The sequence below is a fragment of the Crinia signifera genome, chromosome 3, assembly GCF_055691185.1.
Source record: "Crinia signifera chromosome 3, ASM5569118v1, whole genome shotgun sequence".
Classification (NCBI taxonomy): Eukaryota; Metazoa; Chordata; class Amphibia; order Anura; family Myobatrachidae; genus Crinia; species Crinia signifera.
In genome coordinates this window covers 99,203,063-99,224,709 of record NC_139219.1, presented here as the reverse complement: position 1 = coordinate 99,224,709, position 21,647 = coordinate 99,203,063, and the positions used below count along the sequence as shown (strand labels likewise).

At 42.5% G+C, this 21,647-nt stretch overlaps 1 protein-coding gene across 1 annotated transcript in view; it reads left to right on the top strand.

The window, feature by feature from the left end:
- Nucleotides 1-576: 576 nt before the first annotated feature.
- THBS2 (thrombospondin 2) overlaps nt 577-21,647 on the top strand; it is a 94,752-nt gene continuing 73,681 nt past the window's right edge. Inside the window, exon 1 of the mRNA XM_083176275.1 lies at nt 577-1,012. The gene's annotated coding sequence lies outside the window, so the exon portion shown is untranslated. The remainder of the gene's footprint in view (nt 1,013-21,647) is intronic.

Below are 21,647 nucleotides of genomic sequence, written 5' to 3'. Positions count from 1 at the left end.
CCCAGGACGGGACACCCCCCCAGACCGGATACTACAAGCTCGGGACTTCAGATTTTGATGTCCGGTCCGGCTTTCCGGGGGTCTTACCCGGGTCCGGTTTTTACATAGTCCCCGTTATTTACTACATGAAGTCACCTCTATAATGTTTTTTTAAAAACACCTTAATGAAAACCGGAATGATCATATAAGACATTTAGGCGTGCTGTAACTATTGCTATTGTACTATCGACTATGTTGATTGCAGAAGTAGACTGATATATTGGTTTTTCCTGGATGAATTAAAAATGTTTCACTTATAGTATAAAGTCTGTGCGGATCCATACACCCCTACCAATGCTGTAACTACATAAAGAAAGTGAGTGCATTGTCTTGAACGATCTGTTTGGCAGTAATGATGTCTTGTTTAGCACGTCCATGGTCAAAGGGCAGAATGTACTCCCAAAAATGACCTTCAGATAATAAAGTGGCTCAGGCTGCAGTGCCTAAAAGTTACTTCAACAAAGAGAAATGTCCAACTGACCAAGTCGTGACTTTTATTTATAGCTCCTAACACAAAAGCTGCACATAAGTCTCTCTCACTGCAGCCCCATCATCTCCTTGTGTCGCCCCTCCTCACACAGGCGGCAAAGAGGAATGTCCTCCTTACACACAGAAGGAGGCAGGCTCCCAGCAGCAGCATCACCTCAGCAGCACTGCTATAGGGAGCAGTGTCAGGTCTGAGAGGATTATGTCATTCCACACAGAGCTCTTTTTTTTTTTCTAACTCCTTGAAAGTGCTTCCTTATGGGGCTGATTGACAGCATGCAGTGCAGGACAGACTATATAAATGACTGAACGCTTCTCTGTAACCATTCTAGACAAAGCTCCCCACAAGACAAGCTAGCCCTCTTAGGAAACTTTAGATTTGAACTTTTTAAGAACTTTTTATGGTCTCTTTATTTCCTTTTTCCTTCGGATATTTGGATTGGACACAAAAGAATAAGACTTAAAAGCACTTTTCTTTCAATATCAGGTAAGATTTTTGCCTTTTTTAAAAATAGTTTTCCTTATTGATCATATTGATCATGATATATAATCTATATATAAAAAATTACTTCAAACTAGGCAGCTTCAAATAAAGGAATGTATTTAAGAAATGAATGGTTGTGATGTGTACTTCATTTATACAGCAGAGTAAATTCAATTATTGAGCAGATTGTGATATTTTAAAACTGTTCCCTTTGCAGCTTGCTGTTTGGGCTGTCATCCTCCATATTACATATACTACAGTATGTAGACCAGCCACCAATAAGCAATATTTTTATAACACTTTTGTATTTCCATTGACTGTTCAAAGATTGAGTGCATGATGGGTAACCTGCTATACCTGGGGGATGAATGGAGATGGACAGTTACTTTGGTATTGGTCTGTTAAATCCTCAGCTGGCCCTAAAGGGATGCAGGGGGAAACTGCTGTCCATCACGTAGCTACTCAGAGTTCTGGGTAGCTATAGTGTAGTCACCACGTATGGTGTGTGTGTGTGTGTGTGCATATAGATAGACAGACAGACAGACAGACTGTATTATTACTGTAACCAGCTGACTGCAGTTTTCTCTTTAATACATATGAAAAGGGGGAATTCCATTTTCCTGAACAGTTGGTTAGCAGGACTATGGAAACGAATAGTAGTGCTTTTCTGTACTTATGGAAAATGTTGGCAGTACAGTTACAGTATTGTATTGTCATTTTGCATTTGCTGTTCAAGCTTTACGATCCTTTGGCTTTACTAACAGCTTTCTTACTGTGGTGAGGAGATCATTTTAAGTTTTAGGTTATTGTACTACTGAAATCGGCCGTCTTGCTTTTGTTAAAGGATAATTGAATAGAAATAAATAGTTGTAAGGGGGCATACACACGGGTGATTTTAGCCCATTTTCTAAGCGATTTTTCTAGATTGCTTACAAAAGAAGCACGGATCGCTTTGTGTGTATGCCCCAGAGCGATGACAATGCACAGTTCCGAGCGTCACCATCTTGAGTTAAGATCGCGCTGCATGTGTATCAAGGAAGAGAAATTATCACGGATCGCTCAGCACACTTCGCTATACAGTATGTGTGTATAGGGCGATGTGCGTGAAGTGATCTTTGCTAACTACATTGCTTAGCACATGCCAGCATATCGGCCCGTGTGTACGGGGCTGAATAACTTATGTCTTGAATTGTTCCATTTCTTAATCCCCATACACACTAGATGAGTTTTTAAAAGATTATCATTAAAAACTCAACTATTGTGTAAGCTCAATATCGTTAACAATGCGTACTCTTGCATATTGTTATCGACCCCCCTCATTGCCTATGCAGTTCAATCTGGCAATATCATCACCGACTGCATGCAGCGCTGGGGACCCAGTGACATCACTGCTTGGTATCAATTGATGTGTATGCGCTATATCGTTTGCCCAGCGGCACTATATCGTTTGCCCAGTTATTCTATCAGCGGTGCCCTTATTGCCCTAATCACAGTGTATACAGGGCTTCATTCAGCACATATTTATTCTGCTTGGCTGCTATTCTGGGTACTCACTACTCTTTCAGTATAGAGATATAATATTTATATGTTGTATAACACAAAATTGATTATGTTAACATGACAGGATAATATTAGCGATTAAATTGTGCTTCCTCTTGTATGTGCTTGTTTAAATAGTCTGTATAACATGTAAAATGTGTACTATTGTGCTGCAGCCAGTGTCGTCTCGCTGTTTAGACAGTGTTGGCTGAATGTATGAAGCTACTGGTGACTAATGAGTAGAGTTAGGTGAAGACTTAATGACTGGCATGCCATATTGAGCAGACCATGAGCAAGCTCTTTGTATTTTAGTGAAATAGTGGTATCCACATTAAATGGATTTCATAACCTACTGTATATAAACCTTTTTTTGCCATTTTTTATTATAAAAACTCATAAGAAATGTATGATAGCAATCCAAACTTTGTATGTGGGCGAACGCTCCATTATTCCATAAGGTTACTATTAGAGTGTTGGGTGAGCGCCACGTTGTAGAAAAAAAGAACTTACGCTGTGTTACCTATTTCCCCATGCTGCCATGGCCTTCTTTCATCCCATTGTATTCATTACTTTATTTAATCACATAGGAGAACTAGTATTTTACTGTTCCCAGAGCAGCAAACAATAGAGAACCATAACATGATTTATGGGTGTGAATGGTCAATGATTTTACTGCCATAGTGGTTAGTAGTTAAACAAATAGTATTCCTGTAAGCATGATTTCATCTACATACACTTAAATAAAAATGTGTGGTTAAAATACATCAATGGTTGACCTCTCCTGGCCTCTGCATAGGAAGAGAATGAGATTTTACATCTGAAGTTGGAGCTGACTTGGCTGGTGTGTTGTGTGTGTTAAGAGGTTTCCTTTGTTATAATTTAACACGTGTACTATGTGCACATGTGCCAAAGTGTTTGTATCAAGATGTAATCATTTTGGCTGAAAAATGTCTGTATCATATTACAGAAACACACTCTAATTTATTTGTCATTACCTAAAGGAATTCAAAAGAACAAGACTTAGAAGCCACATTCCGCAGGATCAAACTAAATTAAGTTGTCTCTGTGATTAAATATCCACTGATGTTATGTCTTTGTTTTATTCACCTGTATATCATTTGTTTATTGCTTTACATATGTGAGGTAAATGCAGATCTATGATGTGTCTACTAGCTACAAGGCTGCAAACGATTTGACAGAATACTGTAATACTTAAATTAGGTATTCCATATTATTTGTTTGAAAACATGATCAAAGACAGAACTTGTGTCATGCACTAATGCATTTGGAATGTGCATGGATTATTATAAATTAGTGTAACATTTTTAATCATGAACAGCAATTATGTACTTTTGTTTTAGTTGTGATCATTTTTGTTAGAAGAGAAGAAATAAGTACATTGTAACAAGTGATTTAAATCAATAATGTTTCAATGTTAAGGTTAAATATTTTAATAAATATATTATATACAAAATATATATTTTCTATAAATATAAATATGTTGCCTATCAGCTTTTTACCTGTAAACCTCGAAACTCTGTCTTAGAACTTATTACTTGTATTACATTTTTAAGCACACTCAGGAATAGCCTCTGGGTGGTGCCACTGTCATACTGGCATTTAAAATTAGGTTGGGTTTTTTATTACATTATTATTGCCTTTGGGTCTGTATTACAATAACTAATATGAATTACGATTTTACAATAATGAACAGCAGGGAAATGCTGATCATTAATTGGTGGAGAGTGGAAACCTGGGACAGGAACTCTCACTGGATGGGTCAACTGGCATATTTTGCTACGGTGATTTATACGTTAAGGACATAGCAAGAGTGAAACGGGGACTAGGTCATAAAAACACTGTAGTCAGACAAGCCAGATTTAGTTACTAGGTCTGGAGCCAAAATGGGTAGTTATGCAAGCAGGGACACAAACACAACAAATGATATCAGACTGAAGCAAGAATAACATGACAACGTGGAAGGAATATCACCCAAAATACTACTGGAAGGAGATTCGGTACTTGTTTCCTAGAACGGCCACAATCGTGAGTGATCGTGGCTCTTAATTAAGGGACACGATCCTCACGATGTGGCCGATTTTTGACACTTTTTTCACTTTGATTGACAGAAATCGGGTCAATCGGTCGGTCGCGACCAATTAAAATCGGCCGCGATGCGACCGACCGATTGACCCGATTTTTCCATAGACTTCAATGTTAAAAAATCTTTTAACATTGAAATCGGGAGGATCTTGTCGGTCTTGTGCCATTATAATGGCACAAGATGAGATGGACTTGATTAAGTCCATCTCACATAGGGAAAAATGTTAAAAAAGGTGAAATGGGCCAATATGACCCATTTCACATTTTTTATGTGCCCGCCATGACCCCACGATAGACGTCAACCCGAAGCGTGGCGAGCGCAGCGAGCCCGCGAGGGGCGGCGGTGCGCGTCCTCCGACCTTTTCATTCCCCTACTATCCACTAGGGCGTGGAGTGAGAATAGAATAGTGTGGCGAGCGCAGCGAGCCACCGAGCCCGAAGCGTGGCGAGCGCAGCAAGCCCCGCGAGGGGACGCGTATACCTGTGAAGTTAGACGCGTCCCCTCGCCACGCTTCGGGCTCGGTGGCTCGCTGCGCTCGCCACACTATTCTATTCTCACTCCACGCCCTAGTGGATAGTAGGGGAATGAAAAGGTCGGAGGACGCGCACCGCCGCCCCTCGCGGGCTCGCTGCGCTCGCCACGCTTCGGGTTGACGTCTATCGTGGGGTCTAGCCCACTTAGTAACATTTGTGGGGGCAATTGAAAATAATCAGGTGAAAAAAAAAAAAAAATCGGGTGAAAAATCGGTCGATCGGATCGGTCGCATCGTATGCGACCAAATCGCATGCGATGCGATCCCCTTCTATACTCAGCATCTTAAAACCACCAATGGCTCGCAACACATTGCCAGATCTCCAGCTCACCATACTGTTCCTGCTGCACAATAGCAGGGCCACTCACCTCTTCCTTGCTGCCCCTGCAGCATCTCAGCAGTTCTTTGCATTAGTGGTGCATCTCCTTTTGAGTCCCTGCGGTATCTCACCAGTGTTTCATACATGTTCTCTACAGTATTACACTAACATATAATTCAAAAATCTCTAGAGAATTTGCCTCTTAACATCACCAGTGTCCGTCTTTGATCCCACCATGTCATCCACTACTTGTAAACTCCTGGCAGCAAAGCCAAAGCCACTTTCAGCTGTTTTAGGTGAACACAGGGGAGTTTGTTAGCGCTCACACCTGTAACAATTATGGATTCTGATGGTGTTGTGCGGTTCTCAGGAAGAGAGGCAGAACCAGCAGGAGTTGGATTAAAACGAGCAGGTTTAATAAATGAACTCATACAAAGAATAATATGACTGGCATCAATACTTCTTGAATAGAAGAATAATAATAATAATAGCAAAGAGTCACTGGTATATGGTAATAAACACAATAACAGTCTTTTGCATTGAAAGAAGTAAACAAGATGGCAGTCTTTGTAAAGGAAGATAATCAGGATTGCAATCCTTTGTATAAACAATGATTCAGACACTTGAGTTAAATGATGAAGAATACCTGAAGATTGGAAACTTGGAAGATTGGATGCTTAGATGATTGATGACTGAAAGAAGTGAAGATTGGATGATTGAAGATTGGATGATTGAAGAGTGGATGATTGCATGATTGAAGATTGGATGATTGAAGATTAGAAGATTGGATGATTGAGGATTGGATGATTGCAGATTACCCAACAGGGTATGAGGATGAGCTCAGGAATTCCCAGAAGGAAAGGCACCTGAAGTGTGTGGCTCACCAGAGACAGCAACCATGGATTCAGAGGCCAGCAGGGAAGGATTCAGTATGAAATCCCGACGGTCAAAATCCCGAGATGGTCAATATCCTGAATGGGTCATAATACCGACAAGGACAAAATCCCGACAAGGTCAAAATCCCAACATTTAAAATCCCGACATGGTAAAAATACAGACATATAAAATGTACGGGTGAAACAGTCAACATGACTTTCCATCGACAGGTCGCAAGGTTGCAAGGTCGACATGGGTTTTTTCACTGTTTTTTTACCCGGATGTCGACACAGTCGACATGGACACAGTTGGAAGTGAACCGCAGCCCCTCACATCGTTCGCTTCGCTCGCAGTGCTTTGGGCACAGTGCCTTGCTTCGCTTGGCACACTATTTTAATCTCCCACCCTAGTGGATGGTAGGGCATGAAATACAGCCTATCGGCACATGTCGGGTCAAAAAACAGTGAAAAAACCCATGTCGACCTTGCGACCTGTCGACGGAAAGTCATGTTGACAGTTTCACCTGTACATTCTAAATGTCGGTATTTTGACCTTGTCGGGATTTTAAATGTCGGGATTTTGTCCTTGTCGGGATTTTGTCCTTGTCAGTATTATAACCCATTCGGGATTTTGACCCTGTCAGGATTTTGAAACCACAAAGAAAGAAACTCACAAAAGGTGAGTGTAGCAGCGCTCAATTCAATGAAAGAAACCAATGTTTGAAAAAGTATAACAATTTTACTGTTTGTTAAAATACAATATAAATAACATATAAAAACAATAATGACAATAATGGTATAATGGTAGAAGGGGGGGAAATTAAACGTAAAGTGGAATGAATGTCAAAATGAATGAAATAATAAAAGTAAGCCCCGCCTCAATGGACACGTCGGAGTGAGCTGTGTCGACACTTGTATGGAAAAAACAGGTAAGTGCACTTTACCAATGTAGAATCAAAGATCCTTTGGATGGAGTATTGCTGGGAGTCCTCACGATGGTTGCGGCTAGTTGGACAGCCGCTGGAGGAATTACAACCGCTTGGAATGGAGCAGACCTTATGTCGGTGCGGAACCGATCTTGAGGGTTCAGACCACCGGATGTGTCTGCAGCGATTACCCAGGTGAGAATTTCTGCAATGAGATGTGGGTAGGGCTTCCGTGCTTGGTGGCAGTCCACACTGGTGTAGATGGTTGTTAACCAGTGGATGTAAATGCACGGTGTCCACCAATGAAACGTCCAATGGGATGAATGGATGGAATATAAGTCCAAATGGACAAGAAGTGCCACAGCTAGGTCCAGAGGTGGGGGGCAATCACTAACGCGTTTCACTGCGTCCTGAAGCTTTATCACCTTTGACCTCTGGACCTAGCTCAACGTGTCCATTGAGGGGGCTTACTTTTATTATTTCATTCATTTTGACATTCATTCCACTTTACGTTTAATTCCCCCCCCCCCTTCTACCATTATACCATTATTGTCATTATTGTTTTTATATGTTATTTATATTGTATTTTAACAAACAGTAAAATTGTTATACTTTTTCAAACATTGGTTTCTTTCATTGAATTGAGCGCTGCTACACTCACCTAGTGTGAGTTTCTTTCTTTGTGGTTTCTTTTCTAGTGGGGAGTGACTACCCCCACAGCAAAGCAGCAGCTCTTACTAGAGATCCAGCCCCTTGCAAGGCGCCTGATTATTCCTAGTGAATATATTCCTGTCAGGATTTTGACTGCGTCCCGCATGGACAACCAGCTGAAGAGCGCAGTGCATAGGCACTAGGAACTTCTCCTTGCTTGCAGGCTAAGGAAACAAGTTGTACTGACACAGATGGACCTAGGCAACTCCCCAGATGTACTCCCCTTTATACCAAGGGAAGGACTGCCATAGGCCAACGAATCAGAATGGGAGGAGAAGCCCTGACCTGGCCAATACTGCTTATGCCCTCAACCAAGATGGCGGCAGCCTCCTGACAGCCAGACTGCCGCGCCTCCGTTTGAATCCCTGCGCGCCGCTCACAGCTGCACAACACCATCACTGCCCATCCGACCAGGACCCCAGCGGACACACGCCAGCCGTCGGCGGGCACGGACGGGTGAGTACTGTACCCGACGTGCTAAGCCACGGCGGTGCGTGACAACACCTAAGGTCAGACATGCCACCTATTAGAGACTGATCAGGATCTTCAAACTTTCTGAGTCATTATAAGATACTTGTTATTGCTTTTTACAGTACTCCACACACATACCCTGTATAGACATACTTATCCGCTAGGCACTGACATAGAGCTTTAAACACATATATTTTATGGTACGATGGTCTGCATGTACCCCAATCACGATGCATACAGAGCAAGGAACTTTTGATATGCTGTTCACAGTGAGGATTTAATCGCATTGGGCGCTATTCAATTTTCATATTCCACCTAATCTCCCATCTAGTGGGAGTGCCATGGGAGTGCCGTGCTCATAGGCCATGCCCCATATTTTTGCCGCTGTGGGGGCATAGCCAGCACTCTGTGTACTGCTGACCATACTCCTAGCCCCTCTGTCTTCCTGAATAGATGTGTACAGTGTCTATTCAACACTGCATTGGGCCTATCCATTGAAAATCTGGACATTTGCGAGGTATGACTTAAGGGGCCAAATGTAATAGAGTGAGAGTTTCAGAAAGTGAGAGATTTTGGGAGAGTTTTCCCCTTATTTTTAACCCCTTCCTGACAGAGCCAGTTTTTGCGTTCCTGACAGAGCCCTTTTTTTCAAATCTGACATGTCTCACTTAAGTGGGGATAACTTTTTTTTGCTTTTACTTATCCCAGTGATTTTGAGATTGTTTTTTCGTGACACATTGTACTTCAAATTAGTGGTAAATTTGGGTCGATACAGTCTGTGTTTTTTTGTGAAAAATACCAAAATGTCGTAAAAAAATGGAAAATTTAGCAATTTGCAAAATGTTAAATTTTCTGCTTGTGAGACAAATAATCATACCACTCAAAATAGTTAATAACTAACATAGACCATATGTCTACTTTATGTTTCCATCATTATTTCAACTTCCTTTTAATTTTTTTGGACACTAGGAGGCTTACAATATGAATAGCAAATTCTCAAATTTTCAAGAAAATTTCAAACACTGATTTTTTTAGGGACCAGTTCAGTTCTGATGTGACTTTGAGGGACTTGTATGTGAGACACCCCCATAAATGATACCATTTCAAAAACTGCACCCCTCACAGTATTCAAAACAGCATTTTGGAAGTTTGTTAACCCTTTAGGTGTTTCACAGGAATTAAAACAAAGTGTAGGTGAAATTTCAAAATTTCATTTTTTTTGCAGATTTGCAATTTTAATACATTTTTCTAAGGAACACAGTACATTTTACTAGAGAAATGTGACTAAAAATTTATTCCCCCAATTCTTTTGTTTTCATAAATATCCTATATGTGGCCCTAGTGTGCACGTTGACCAAACCACAGGCTTCATAATAGAAGGAGCACCTACTTGATTTTGGAGCCTCCTTTTTATGAGATTATTTTTTAGGCACCATGTAGGTTTCTAGGCACCATAAGATGCTAAAATTTAGGAACCCTCCCACAAGTGACCCCATTTTGCAAACTACACCCCTCAGGGAATTCATCTAGGGGTATAGTGTACATTTCAAACCCCCAGGGGTTTCACCAATTTTGATACAACTGGGCAGTGAAAATGAAAAATTACATTTTTTTACACAAAAATGCAGTTCTGGCTCAAAATTTTTCATTTTCAGAAGGTATGAAGGAGACAAAGCACCCCAAAATCTGTGCCCCAATTTCTCCCGAGTACGGCAATGCCTCACATGTGACCAAAAAATACCATTTGGGTGCATGGCAGGACTCAGAAGGGAAGGAGTGATTTTTGGATTTTGCAGCTCAGATTCTGGTGGAATTTTGGTGGGTGCTATGTCGCATTAGCAAGACCCCCCAAGCACCAATACAGTGGAACCCCCCCCACAAGTGACCCCATTTTGCAAACTACACCCCTCAGGGAATTGATCTAGGGGTATAGTGTACATTTCAAACCCCCAGGGGTTTCACCAATTTTGATACAACTGGGCAGTGAAAATGAAAAATTACATTTTTTTACACAAAAATGCAGTTCTGGCTCAAAATTTTTCATTTTCAGAAGGTATGAAGGAGAAAAAGCACCCCAAAATCTGTGCCCCAATTTCTCCCGAGTACGGCAATGCCTCACATGTGACCAAAAAATACCAGTTGGGTGCATGGCAGGACTCAGAAGGGAAGGAGTGATGTTTGGATTTTGCAGCACAGATTTTGGTGGAATGAATGGTGGGTGCTATGTTGCACCAATACAGTGGAACCCCCCCACAAGTCACCCCATTTTGCAAAGTACACCCCTCAGGGAATTCATCTAGGGGTATAGTGTACATTTCAAACCCCCAGGGGTTTCACCAATTTTGATACAAGTGGGCAGTGAAAATGAAAAATTACATTTTTTTACACAAAAATGCAGTTCTGGCTCAAAATTTTTCATTTTCAGAAGGAATGAAGGAGACAAAGCACCCCAAAATCTGTGCCCCAATTTCTCCCGAGTACGGCAATGCCTCATGTGTGACCAAAAAGTGGCAGGACTCAGAAGGGAAGGAGTGATATTTGGATTTTGCAGCACAAATTCTGGTGGAATGATGGTGGGTGCTATGTCGCATTAGCAAGACCCCCAAAGCACCAATACAGTGGAACCCCCCCACAAGTGACCCCATTTTGCAAACTAAACCCCTCAGGGAATTCATCTAGGGGTATAGTGTACATTTCAAACCCCCAGGGGTTTCACCAATTTTGATACAAGTGGGAAGTGAAAATGAAAAATTACATTTTTTTACACAAAAATGCAGTTCTGGCTCAAAATTTTTCATTTTCAGAAGGTATGAAGGAGAAAAAGCACCCCAAAATCTGTGCCCCAATTTCTCCCGAGTACGGCAATGCCTCACATGTGACCAAAAAATACCAGTTGGGTGCATGGCAGGACTCAGAAGGGAAGGAGTGATTTTTGGATTTTGCAGCACAGATTTTGGTGGAATGAATGGTGGGTGCTATGTTGCACCAATACAGTGGAACCCCCCACAAGTCACCCCATTTTGCAAAGTACACCCCTCAGGGAATTCATCTAGGGGTATAGTGTACATTTCAAACCCCCAGGGGTTTCACCAATTTTGATACAAGTGGGCAGTGAAAATGAAAAATTACATTTTTTTACACAAAAATGCAGTTCTGGCTCAAAATATTTCATTTTCAGAAGGTATGAAGGAGAAAAAGCACCCCAAAATCTGTGCCCCAATTTCTCCCGAGTACGGCAATGCCTCACATGTGACCAAAAAATACCAGTTGGGTGCATGGCAGGACTCAGAAGGGAAGGAGTGATTTTTGGATTTTGCAGCTCAGATTCTGGTGGAATTTTGGTGGGTGCTATGTCGCATTAGCAAGACCCCCCAAGCACCAATACAGTGGAACCCCCCCACAAGTGACCCCATTTTGCAAACTACACCCCTCAGGGAATTCATCTAGGGGTATAGTGTACATTTCAAACCCCCAGGGGTTTCACCAATTTTGATACAAGTGGGCAGTGAAAATGAAAAATTACATTTTTTTACACAAAAATGCAGTTCTGGCTCAAAATTTTTCATTTTCAGAAGGTATGAAGGAGAAAAAGCACCCCAAAATCTGTGCCCCAATTTCTCCCGAGTACGGCAATGACTCACATGTGACCAAAAAATACCAGTTGGGTGCATGGCAGGACTCAGAAGGGAAGGAGTGATTTTTGGATTTTGCAGCTCAGATTCTGGTGGAATTTTGGTGGGTGCTATGTCGCATTAGCAAGACCCCCCAAGCACCAATACAGTGGAACCCCCCCACAAGTGACCCCATTTTGCAAACTACACCCCTCAGGGAATTCATCTAGGGGTATAGTGTACATTTCAAACCCCCAGGGGTTTCACCAATTTTGATACAAGTGGGCAGTGAAAATGAAAAATTACATTTTTTTACACAAAAATGCAGTTCTGGCTCAAACTTTTTCATTTTCAGAAGGTATGAAGGAGAAAAAGCACCCCAAAATCTGTGCCCCAATTTCTCCCGAGTACGGCAATGCCTCACATGTGACCAAAAAATACCAGTTGGGTGCATGGCAGGACTCAGAAGGGAAGGAGTGATTTTTGGATTTTGCAGCTCAGATTCTGGTGGAATTTTGGTGGGTGCTATGTCGCATTAGCAAGACCCCCCAAGCACCAATACAGTGGAACCCCCCCACAAGTGACCCCATTTTGCAAACTACACCCCTCAGGGAATTGATCTAGGGGTATAGTGTACATTTCAAACCCCCAGGGGATTCTCCAATTTTGATACAACTGGGCAGTGAAAATGAAAAAATACATTTTTTTACACAAAAATGCAGTTCTGGCTCAAAATTTTTCATTTTCAGAAGGTATGAAGGAGAAAAAGCACCCCAAAATCTGTGCCCCAATTTCTCCCGAGTACGGCAATGCCTCACATGTGACCAAAAAATACCAGTTGGGTGCATGGCAGGACTCAGAAGGGAAGGAGTGATTTTTGGATTTTGCAGCACAGATTTTGGTGGAATGAATGGTGGGTGCTATGTTGCACCAATACAGTGGAACCCCCCACAAGTCACCCCATTTTGCAAAGTACACCCCTCAGGGAATTCATCTAGGGGTATAGTGTACATTTCAAACCCCCAGGGGTTTCACCAATTTTGATACAAGTGGGCAGTGAAAATGAAAAATTACATTTTTTTACACAAAAATGCAGTTCTGGCTCAAAATATTTCATTTTCAGAAGGTATGAAGGAGAAAAAGCACCCCAAAATCTGTGCCCCAATTTCTCCCGAGTACGGCAATGCCTCACATGTGACCAAAAAATACCAGTTGGGTGCATGGCAGGACTCAGAAGGGAAGGAGTGATTTTTGGATTTTGCAGCTCAGATTCTGGTGGAATTTTGGTGGGTGCTATGTCGCATTAGCAAGACCCCCCAAGCACCAATACAGTGGAACCCCCCCACAAGTGACCCCATTTTGCAAACTACACCCCTCAGGGAATTCATCTAGGGGTATAGTGTACATTTCAAACCCCCAGGGGTTTCACCAATTTTGATACAAGTGGGCAGTGAAAATGAAAAATTACATTTTTTTACACAAAAATGCAGTTCTGGCTCAAAATTTTTCATTTTCAGAAGGTATGAAGGAGAAAAAGCACCCCAAAATCTGTGCCCCAATTTCTCCCGAGTACGGCAATGACTCACATGTGACCAAAAAATACCAGTTGGGTGCATGGCAGGACTCAGAAGGGAAGGAGTGATTTTTGGATTTTGCAGCTCAGATTCTGGTGGAATTTTGGTGGGTGCTATGTCGCATTAGCAAGACCCCCCAAGCACCAATACAGTGGAACCCCCCCACAAGTGACCCCATTTTGCAAACTACACCCCTCAGGGAATTCATCTAGGGGTATAGTGTACATTTCAAACCCCCAGGGGTTTCACCAATTTTGATACAAGTGGGCAGTGAAAATGAAAAATTACATTTTTTTACACAAAAATGCAGTTCTGGCTCAAAATTTTTCATTTTCAGAAGGTATGAAGGAGAAAAAGCACCCCAAAATCTGTGCCCCAATTTCTCCCGAGTACGGCAATGACTCACATGTGACCAAAAAATACCAGTTGGGTGCATGGCAGGACTCAGAAGGGAAGGAGTGATTTTTGGATTTTGCAGCTCAGATTCTGGTGGAATTTTGGTGGGTGCTATGTCGCATTAGCAAGACCCCCCAAGCACCAATACAGTGGAACCCCCCCACAAGTGACCCCATTTTGCAAACTACACCCCTCAGGGAATTCATCTAGGGGTATAGTGTACATTTCAAACCCCCAGGGGTTTCACCAATTTTGATACAAGTGGGCAGTGAAAATGAAAAATTACATTTTTTTACACAAAAATGCAGTTCTGGCTCAAACTTTTTCATTTTCAGAAGGTATGAAGGAGAAAAAGCACCCCAAAATCTGTGCCCCAATTTCTCCCGAGTACGGCAATGCCTCACATGTGACCAAAAAATACCAGTTGGGTGCATGGCAGGACTCAGAAGGGAAGGAGTGATTTTTGGATTTTGCAGCTCAGATTCTGGTGGAATTTTGGTGGGTGCTATGTCGCATTAGCAAGACCCCCCAAGCACCAATACAGTGGAACCCCCCCACAAGTGACCCCATTTTGCAAACTACACCCCTCAGGGAATTGATCTAGGGGTATAGTGTACATTTCAAACCCCCAGGGGATTCTCCAATTTTGATACAACTGGGCAGTGAAAATGAAAAAATACATTTTTTTACACAAAAATGCAGTTCTGGCTCAAAATTTTTCATTTTCAGAAGGTATGAAGGAGAAAAAGCACCCCAGAATCTGTGCCCCAATTTCTCCCGAGTACGGCAATGCCTCACATGTGACCAAAAAATACCAGTTGGGTGCATGGCAGGACTCAGAAGGGAAGGAGTGATTTTTGGATTTTGCAGCACAGATTTTGGTGGAATGAATGGTGGGTGCTATGTTGCACCAATACAGTGGAACCCCCCACAAGTCACCCCATTTTGCAAAGTACACCCCTCAGGGAATTCATCTAGGGGTATAGTGTACATTTCAAACCCCCAGGGGTTTCACCAATTTTGATACAAGTGGGCAGTGAAAATGAAAAATTACATTTTTTTACACAAAAATGCAGTTCTGGCTCAAAATATTTCATTTTCAGAAGGTATGAAGGAGAAAAAGCACCCCAAAATCTGTGCCCCAATTTCTCCCGAGTACGGCAATGCCTCACATGTGACCAAAAAATACCAGTTGGGTGCATGGCAGGACTCAGAAGGGAAGGAGTGATTTTTGGATTTTGCAGCTCAGATTCTGGTGGAATTTTGGTGGGTGCTATGTCGCATTAGCAAGACCCCCCAAGCACCAATACAGTGGAACCCCCCCACAAGTGACCCCATTTTGCAAACTACACCCCTCAGGGAATTCATCTAGGGGTATAGTGTACATTTCAAACCCCCAGGGGTTTCACCAATTTTGATACAAGTGGGCAGTGAAAATGAAAAATTACATTTTTTTACACAAAAATGCAGTTCTGGCTCAAAATTTTTCATTTTCAGAAGGTATGAAGGAGAAAAAGCACCCCAAAATCTGTGCCCCAATTTCTCCCGAGTACGGCAATGACTCACATGTGACCAAAAAATACCAGTTGGGTGCATGGCAGGACTCAGAAGGGAAGGAGTGATTTTTGGATTTTGCAGCTCAGATTCTGGTGGAATTTTGGTGGGTGCTATGTCGCATTAGCAAGACCCCCCAAGCACCAATACAGTGGAACCCCCCCACAAGTGACCCCATTTTGCAAACTACACCCCTCAGGGAATTCATCTAGGGGTATAGTGTACATTTCAAACCCCCAGGGGTTTCACCAATTTTGATACAAGTGGGCAGTGAAAATGAAAAATTACATTTTTTTACACAAAAATGCAGTTCTGGCTCAAACTTTTTCATTTTCAGAAGGTATGAAGGAGAAAAAGCACCCCAAAATCTGTGCCCCAATTTCTCCCGAGTACGGCAATGCCTCACATGTGACCAAAAAATACCAGTTGGGTGCATGGCAGGACTCAGAAGGGAAGGAGTGATTTTTGGATTTTGCAGCTCAGATTCTGGTGGAATTTTGGTGGGTGCTATGTCGCATTAGCAAGACCCCCCAAGCACCAATACAGTGGAACCCCCCCACAAGTGACCCCATTTTGCAAACTACACCCCTCAGGGAATTGATCTAGGGGTATAGTGTACATTTCAAACCCCCAGGGGATTCTCCAATTTTGATACAACTGGGCAGTGAAAATGAAAAAATACATTTTTTTACACAAAAATGCAGTTCTGGCTCAAAATTTTTCATTTTCAGAAGGTATGAAGGAGAAAAAGCACCCCAAAATCTGTGCCCCAATTTCTCCCGAGTACGGCAATGCCTCACATGTGACCAAAAAATACCAGTTGGGTGCATGGCAGGACTCAGAAGGGAAGGAGTGATTTTTGGATTTTGCAGCACAGATTTTGGTGGAATGAATGGTGGGTGCTATGTTGCACCAATACAGTGGAACCCCCCCACAAGTCACCCCATTTTGCAAAGTACACCCCTCAGGGAATTCATCTAGGGGTATAGTGTACATTTCAAACCCCCAGGGGTTTCACCAATTTTGATACAAGTGGGCAGTGAAAATGAAAAATTACATTTTTTTACACAAAAATGCAGTTCTGGCTCAAAATTTTTCATTTTCAGAAGGAATGAAGGAGACAAAGCACCCCAAAATCTGTGCCCCAATTTCTCCCGAGTACGGCAATGCCTCATGTGTGACCAAAAAGTGGCAGGACTCAGAAGGGAAGGAGTGATATTTGGATTTTGCAGCACAAATTCTGGTGGAATGATGGTGGGTGCTATGTCGCATTAGCAAGACCCCCAAAGCACCAATACAGTGGAACCCCCCACAAGTGACCCCATTTTGCAAACTAAACCCCTCAGGGAATTCATCTAGGGGTATAGTGTACATTTCAAACCCCCAGGGGTTTCACCAATTTTGATACAAGTGGGCAGTGAAAATGAAAAATTACATTTTTTTACACAAAAATGCAGTTCTGGCTCAAAATATTTCATTTTCAGAAGGTATGAAGGAGAAAAAGCACCCCAAAATCTGTGCCCCAATTTCTCCCGAGTACGGCAATGCCTCACATGTGACCAAAAAATACCAGTTGGGTGCATGGCAGGACTCAGAAGGGAAGGAGTGATTTTTGGATTTTGCAGCTCAGATTCTGGTGGAATTTTGGTGGGTGCTATGTCGCATTAGCAAGACCCCCCAAGCACCAATACAGTGGAACCCCCCCACAAGTGACCCCATTTTGCAAACTACACCCCTCAGGGAATTGATCTAGGGGTATAGTGTACATTTCAAACCCCCAGGGGTTTCTCCAATTTTGATACAACTGGGCAGTGAAAATGAAAAATTACATTTTTTTACACAAAAATGCAGTTCTGGCTCAAAATATTTCATTTTCAGAAGGTATGAAGGAGAAAAAGCACCCCAAAATCTGTGCCCCAATTTCTCCCGAGTACGGCAATGCCTCACATGTGACCAAAAAATACCAGTTGGGTGCATGGCAGGACTCAGAAGGGAAGGAGTGATTTTTGGATTTTGCAGCACAGATTTTGGTGGAATGAATGGTGGGTGCTATGTTGCACCAATACAGTGGAACCCCCCCACAAGTCACCCCATTTTGCAAAGTACACCCCTCAGGAAATTCATCTAGGGGTATAGTGTACATTTCAAACCCCCAGGGGTTTCACCAATTTTGATACAAGTGGGCAGTGAAAATGAAAAATTACATTTTTTTACACAAAAATGCAGTTCTGGCTCAAAATTTTTCATTTTCAGAAGGAATGAAGGAGACAAAGCACCCCAAAATCTGTGCCCCAATTTCTCCCGAGTACGGCAATGCCTCATGTGTGACCAAAAAGTGGCAGGACTCAGAAGGGAAGGAGTGATATTTGGATTTTGCAGCACAAATTCTGGTGGAATGATGGTGGGTGCTATGTCGCATTAGCAAGACCCCCAAAGCACCAATACAGTGGAACCCCCCCACAAGTGACCCCATTTTGCAAACTAAACCCCTCAGGGAATTCATCTAGGGGTATAGTGTACATTTCAAACCCCCAGGGGTTTCACCAATTTTGATACAAGTGGGCAGTGAAAATGAAAAATTACATTTTTTTACACAAAAATGCAGTTCTGGCTCAAAATTTTTCATTTTCAGAAGGTATGAAGGAGAAAAAGCACCCCAAAATCTGTGCCCCAATTTCTCCCGAGTACGGCAATGCCTCACATGTGACCAAAAAATACCAGTTGGGTGCATGGCAGGACTCAGAAGGGAAGGAGTGATTTTTGGATTTTGCGGCTCAGATTCTGGTGGAATGAATGGTGGGTGCTATGTGGCATTAGCAAGACCCCCGAAGCACGGTGAAATTATGAACCTAATAATCCATAGATGTGTGGTATATTTTAAAACACTCCTTTATACATAGGCCGGGTTTGTCGGGGCAAGTGTCACACTGGAAAATAGTTTGCTTTCTTATTCCCTTTTTATAGCAAACTTTGCACCTTTTTTGTGTCCTGCCCTTTTTTCCAGTGGAGGGGATTTCATCAGGAAAATGCTGCCCTGGTACAATACGGGGGCCAGTACTAGAAGTACTGGGGCCCTCTGCCTGCTGGTTCCCAAATATTAGGCCCTTTATGACTTCCTCTTGAAAGTGCATAAATGTCCCCCTCTGGCCGGTAGAACGGAATAGCACGTAAGCGTTATACAGTGCCATCTGGATGATATACACGGCCAGCTTCTTGTACCAGATTTTTGTTTTCCGCAGGGCACTGTACGGCTTCAGTACCTGATCTGAAAGATCCACTCCGCCCATGTACCTATTGTAATCTAGGATACAATTAGGTTTTGAGGTGTGGGTACTGGTACCTCGTACAGGGACGGAGGTGGTACTGTCTCCGTGAATTGTTGTCAGTATAAGGACATCCCTCTTGTCCTTATATTTGACCAACAACATATTTTCGGTGCATATTCCCCTGCTTTCACCCCTTCTCATTACTTGGGCAATGTGCGTTTTTGGGAGGCCTCTTTGGTTCTTGCGCACAGTACCGCAAGCTGCTGTACCTCTTGAACCAAGGGCCTTAAACAGGGGGATGCTAGTGTAAAAGTTATCCACATAGAGGTGATAACCTTTATCCAGGAAGGGGTGCACTAAATCCCAGACAATTTTTCCACTAACACCTACGAGGGAGGGGGGGCATTCTGGCGGTTCAATTCTTGAATCCTTCCCTTCATATACCCTAAACCTGTGAGTGTACCCTGAGGTGCTTTCACACAGCTTATACATTTTTATGCCATACCTTGCCCTCTTACTGGGAAGGTACTGGCGGAATTTAACCCTTCCTTTAAAATGTATAAGGGACTCGTCTATGCAAATGAATTTATCTGGGATGTACATGTCTTCAAATTTGGCACTGAAATGATCAATGACCGGCCTGACTTTGAATAGCCGGTCAAAGGTGGGATCATCTCTGGGTGGGCACTGTGCATTATCGTTGTAATGCAAAAATTTAAGGATCGTCTCAAATCGAGCCCGGGGCATGGCCATACGGTAAAATGGGGTGCTGTACAGAACATCTGTACTCCAATATTGCCTAATTTCTGGCTTTTTTACTATGCCCATATGAAACACCAGACCCCAAAACGTCATCATCTCTACTGCATCTACAGGGGTCCACCTAGCAAATGATGACGTGGGGTTTTGAGCAATAAACTGCTGGGCATATAAATTAGTTTGGTCCACCATTAAATTTATAAAATCATCAGAGAAAAATAATTTGAAAAAGTCAATTTCTCTGAGACCTGTGGAATCAAATTGGATTCCTGGCATGGCCAAAAACTCAGGAACCTGGGGCTCAAAATTGTCTGGTGGTGGGGTCCATACGAGATCAATTATTGGGGGGGGGTCTCAGCTGCTCTACGGGGGCGTCTTTGAGGGGGTCCCTCATCACCAGAGGAGGAAGAGGAGCTTAAGGCGAATCCTTCAAATTCCCCGCTTGCATCACTGGCTGTGTCAGAGTCAGAAGCAAGCATGGCATATGCCTCCTCCGCTGAATACATTCTTCTGGATGACTGGGATGACATTTGGGATGACATTTGGGATGCCATTTTTATTTTTGTGTTACTGGTAGTGAAATGTTTCAACACGTGTATAGTGTAGGGGGGGGTACAAACTTTATTTCAACCCGGGGGGTATGTAGTGTGTAGTGTGTATGTAGTGCAGAAAAAAAAAATACTTTATACAAAAAAAAAAAATTGAAGGGGTTAAAAAAAAAAAAAATTGAAGGGGTTAAAAAAAAAAAATTGAAGGGGTTAAAAAAAAAAATTGAAGGGGTTAAAAAAAAAAAAAAAAAGGTCCTGCGCCAAAAATTGAGCACAGATGTTGGTCAGTAACGTCCATCACTGAACAGCGCTCAAAGGCAACAGGAATTTGATCAAAAAAAAAAAAAAAATAGATCAACCCTGTGCCGAAAAAGATGATCAGTGATGTACGTCACTGATCAGCGCACAGCGGCCACAGGACACCCACAAAATCACAGTGTGTGTAAAAAAAAAATTTAAAAAAGACCCCACAGCACACACAAAAAAAAAAAAGGTGATCAGTGATGCGACACTGATTACCAGTGAGGGGCAGCAGGTGCACAACCTTTGGTGCAACTGACAGTGCAACTGGCAGGTATATATAAAAAAAAAAACCTCTGCACCCCCAAAAAGTTGCTGATCACCTCAGATATAGTGATCAGCACAAAAGGCGGGGGCAGCAGACACAAAATTTAGCACTCTCTATCACTCTCTGTCACTATCTCTCTCTATCTCTCTATCTCTCACTATCTAACACTCTATGACACTGCAGCAGCAGCAGTGACAGGTATATATATATATATAAAAAAAAACCTGCGCCCCCAAAAAGTTGCTGATCAGTTAATTTATACTGATCAGCACAAAAGGGGGGGCAGCAGTCAGTTATATAAAAAATATATAGCACAATCTGTCACTATCTCTATCTCTCTCTCTCTATCTCTCTCTATCTCTCTATCTATAACTATCACACTGCAGCAGCACAAAATATAGCACTCTCTGTCACTAGGCCTCTCTATCTCTCTCTATCTCTCTCTCTCTATCTCTCTCTATATCTCTCTATCTCTCTCTATCTCTCTCTATCTCTCTCTCTCTATGTCTCTATCTATAACTATATCACACTGCAGCAGCACAAAATATAGCACTCTCTGACACTATCTCTCTCTATATCTCTCTATCTAACGCTATTACACTGCAGCAGCACAAGTTCAGAACACAGGAAGTCACAAGTAACAGGATCCAGGAAGCATCCAGCACACTACAAGCAGTGATGAAGCAGTGATCAGGCAAGGTATTTGCAAGGATCAGGTAAGTATTTGGCAAGGTTCAGGTCAGTATACTGCGGCAGCTAGGCACGGTGACCGCACTGCACGCAATTCCAGACCGGAATGGCGTCTGCAGTGCAATCACCGTTAGTTTAAATCCCCCTCCTTGGCTGTGATTGGTCCGTCGGTCCGACGAACCAATCACGGCCTTT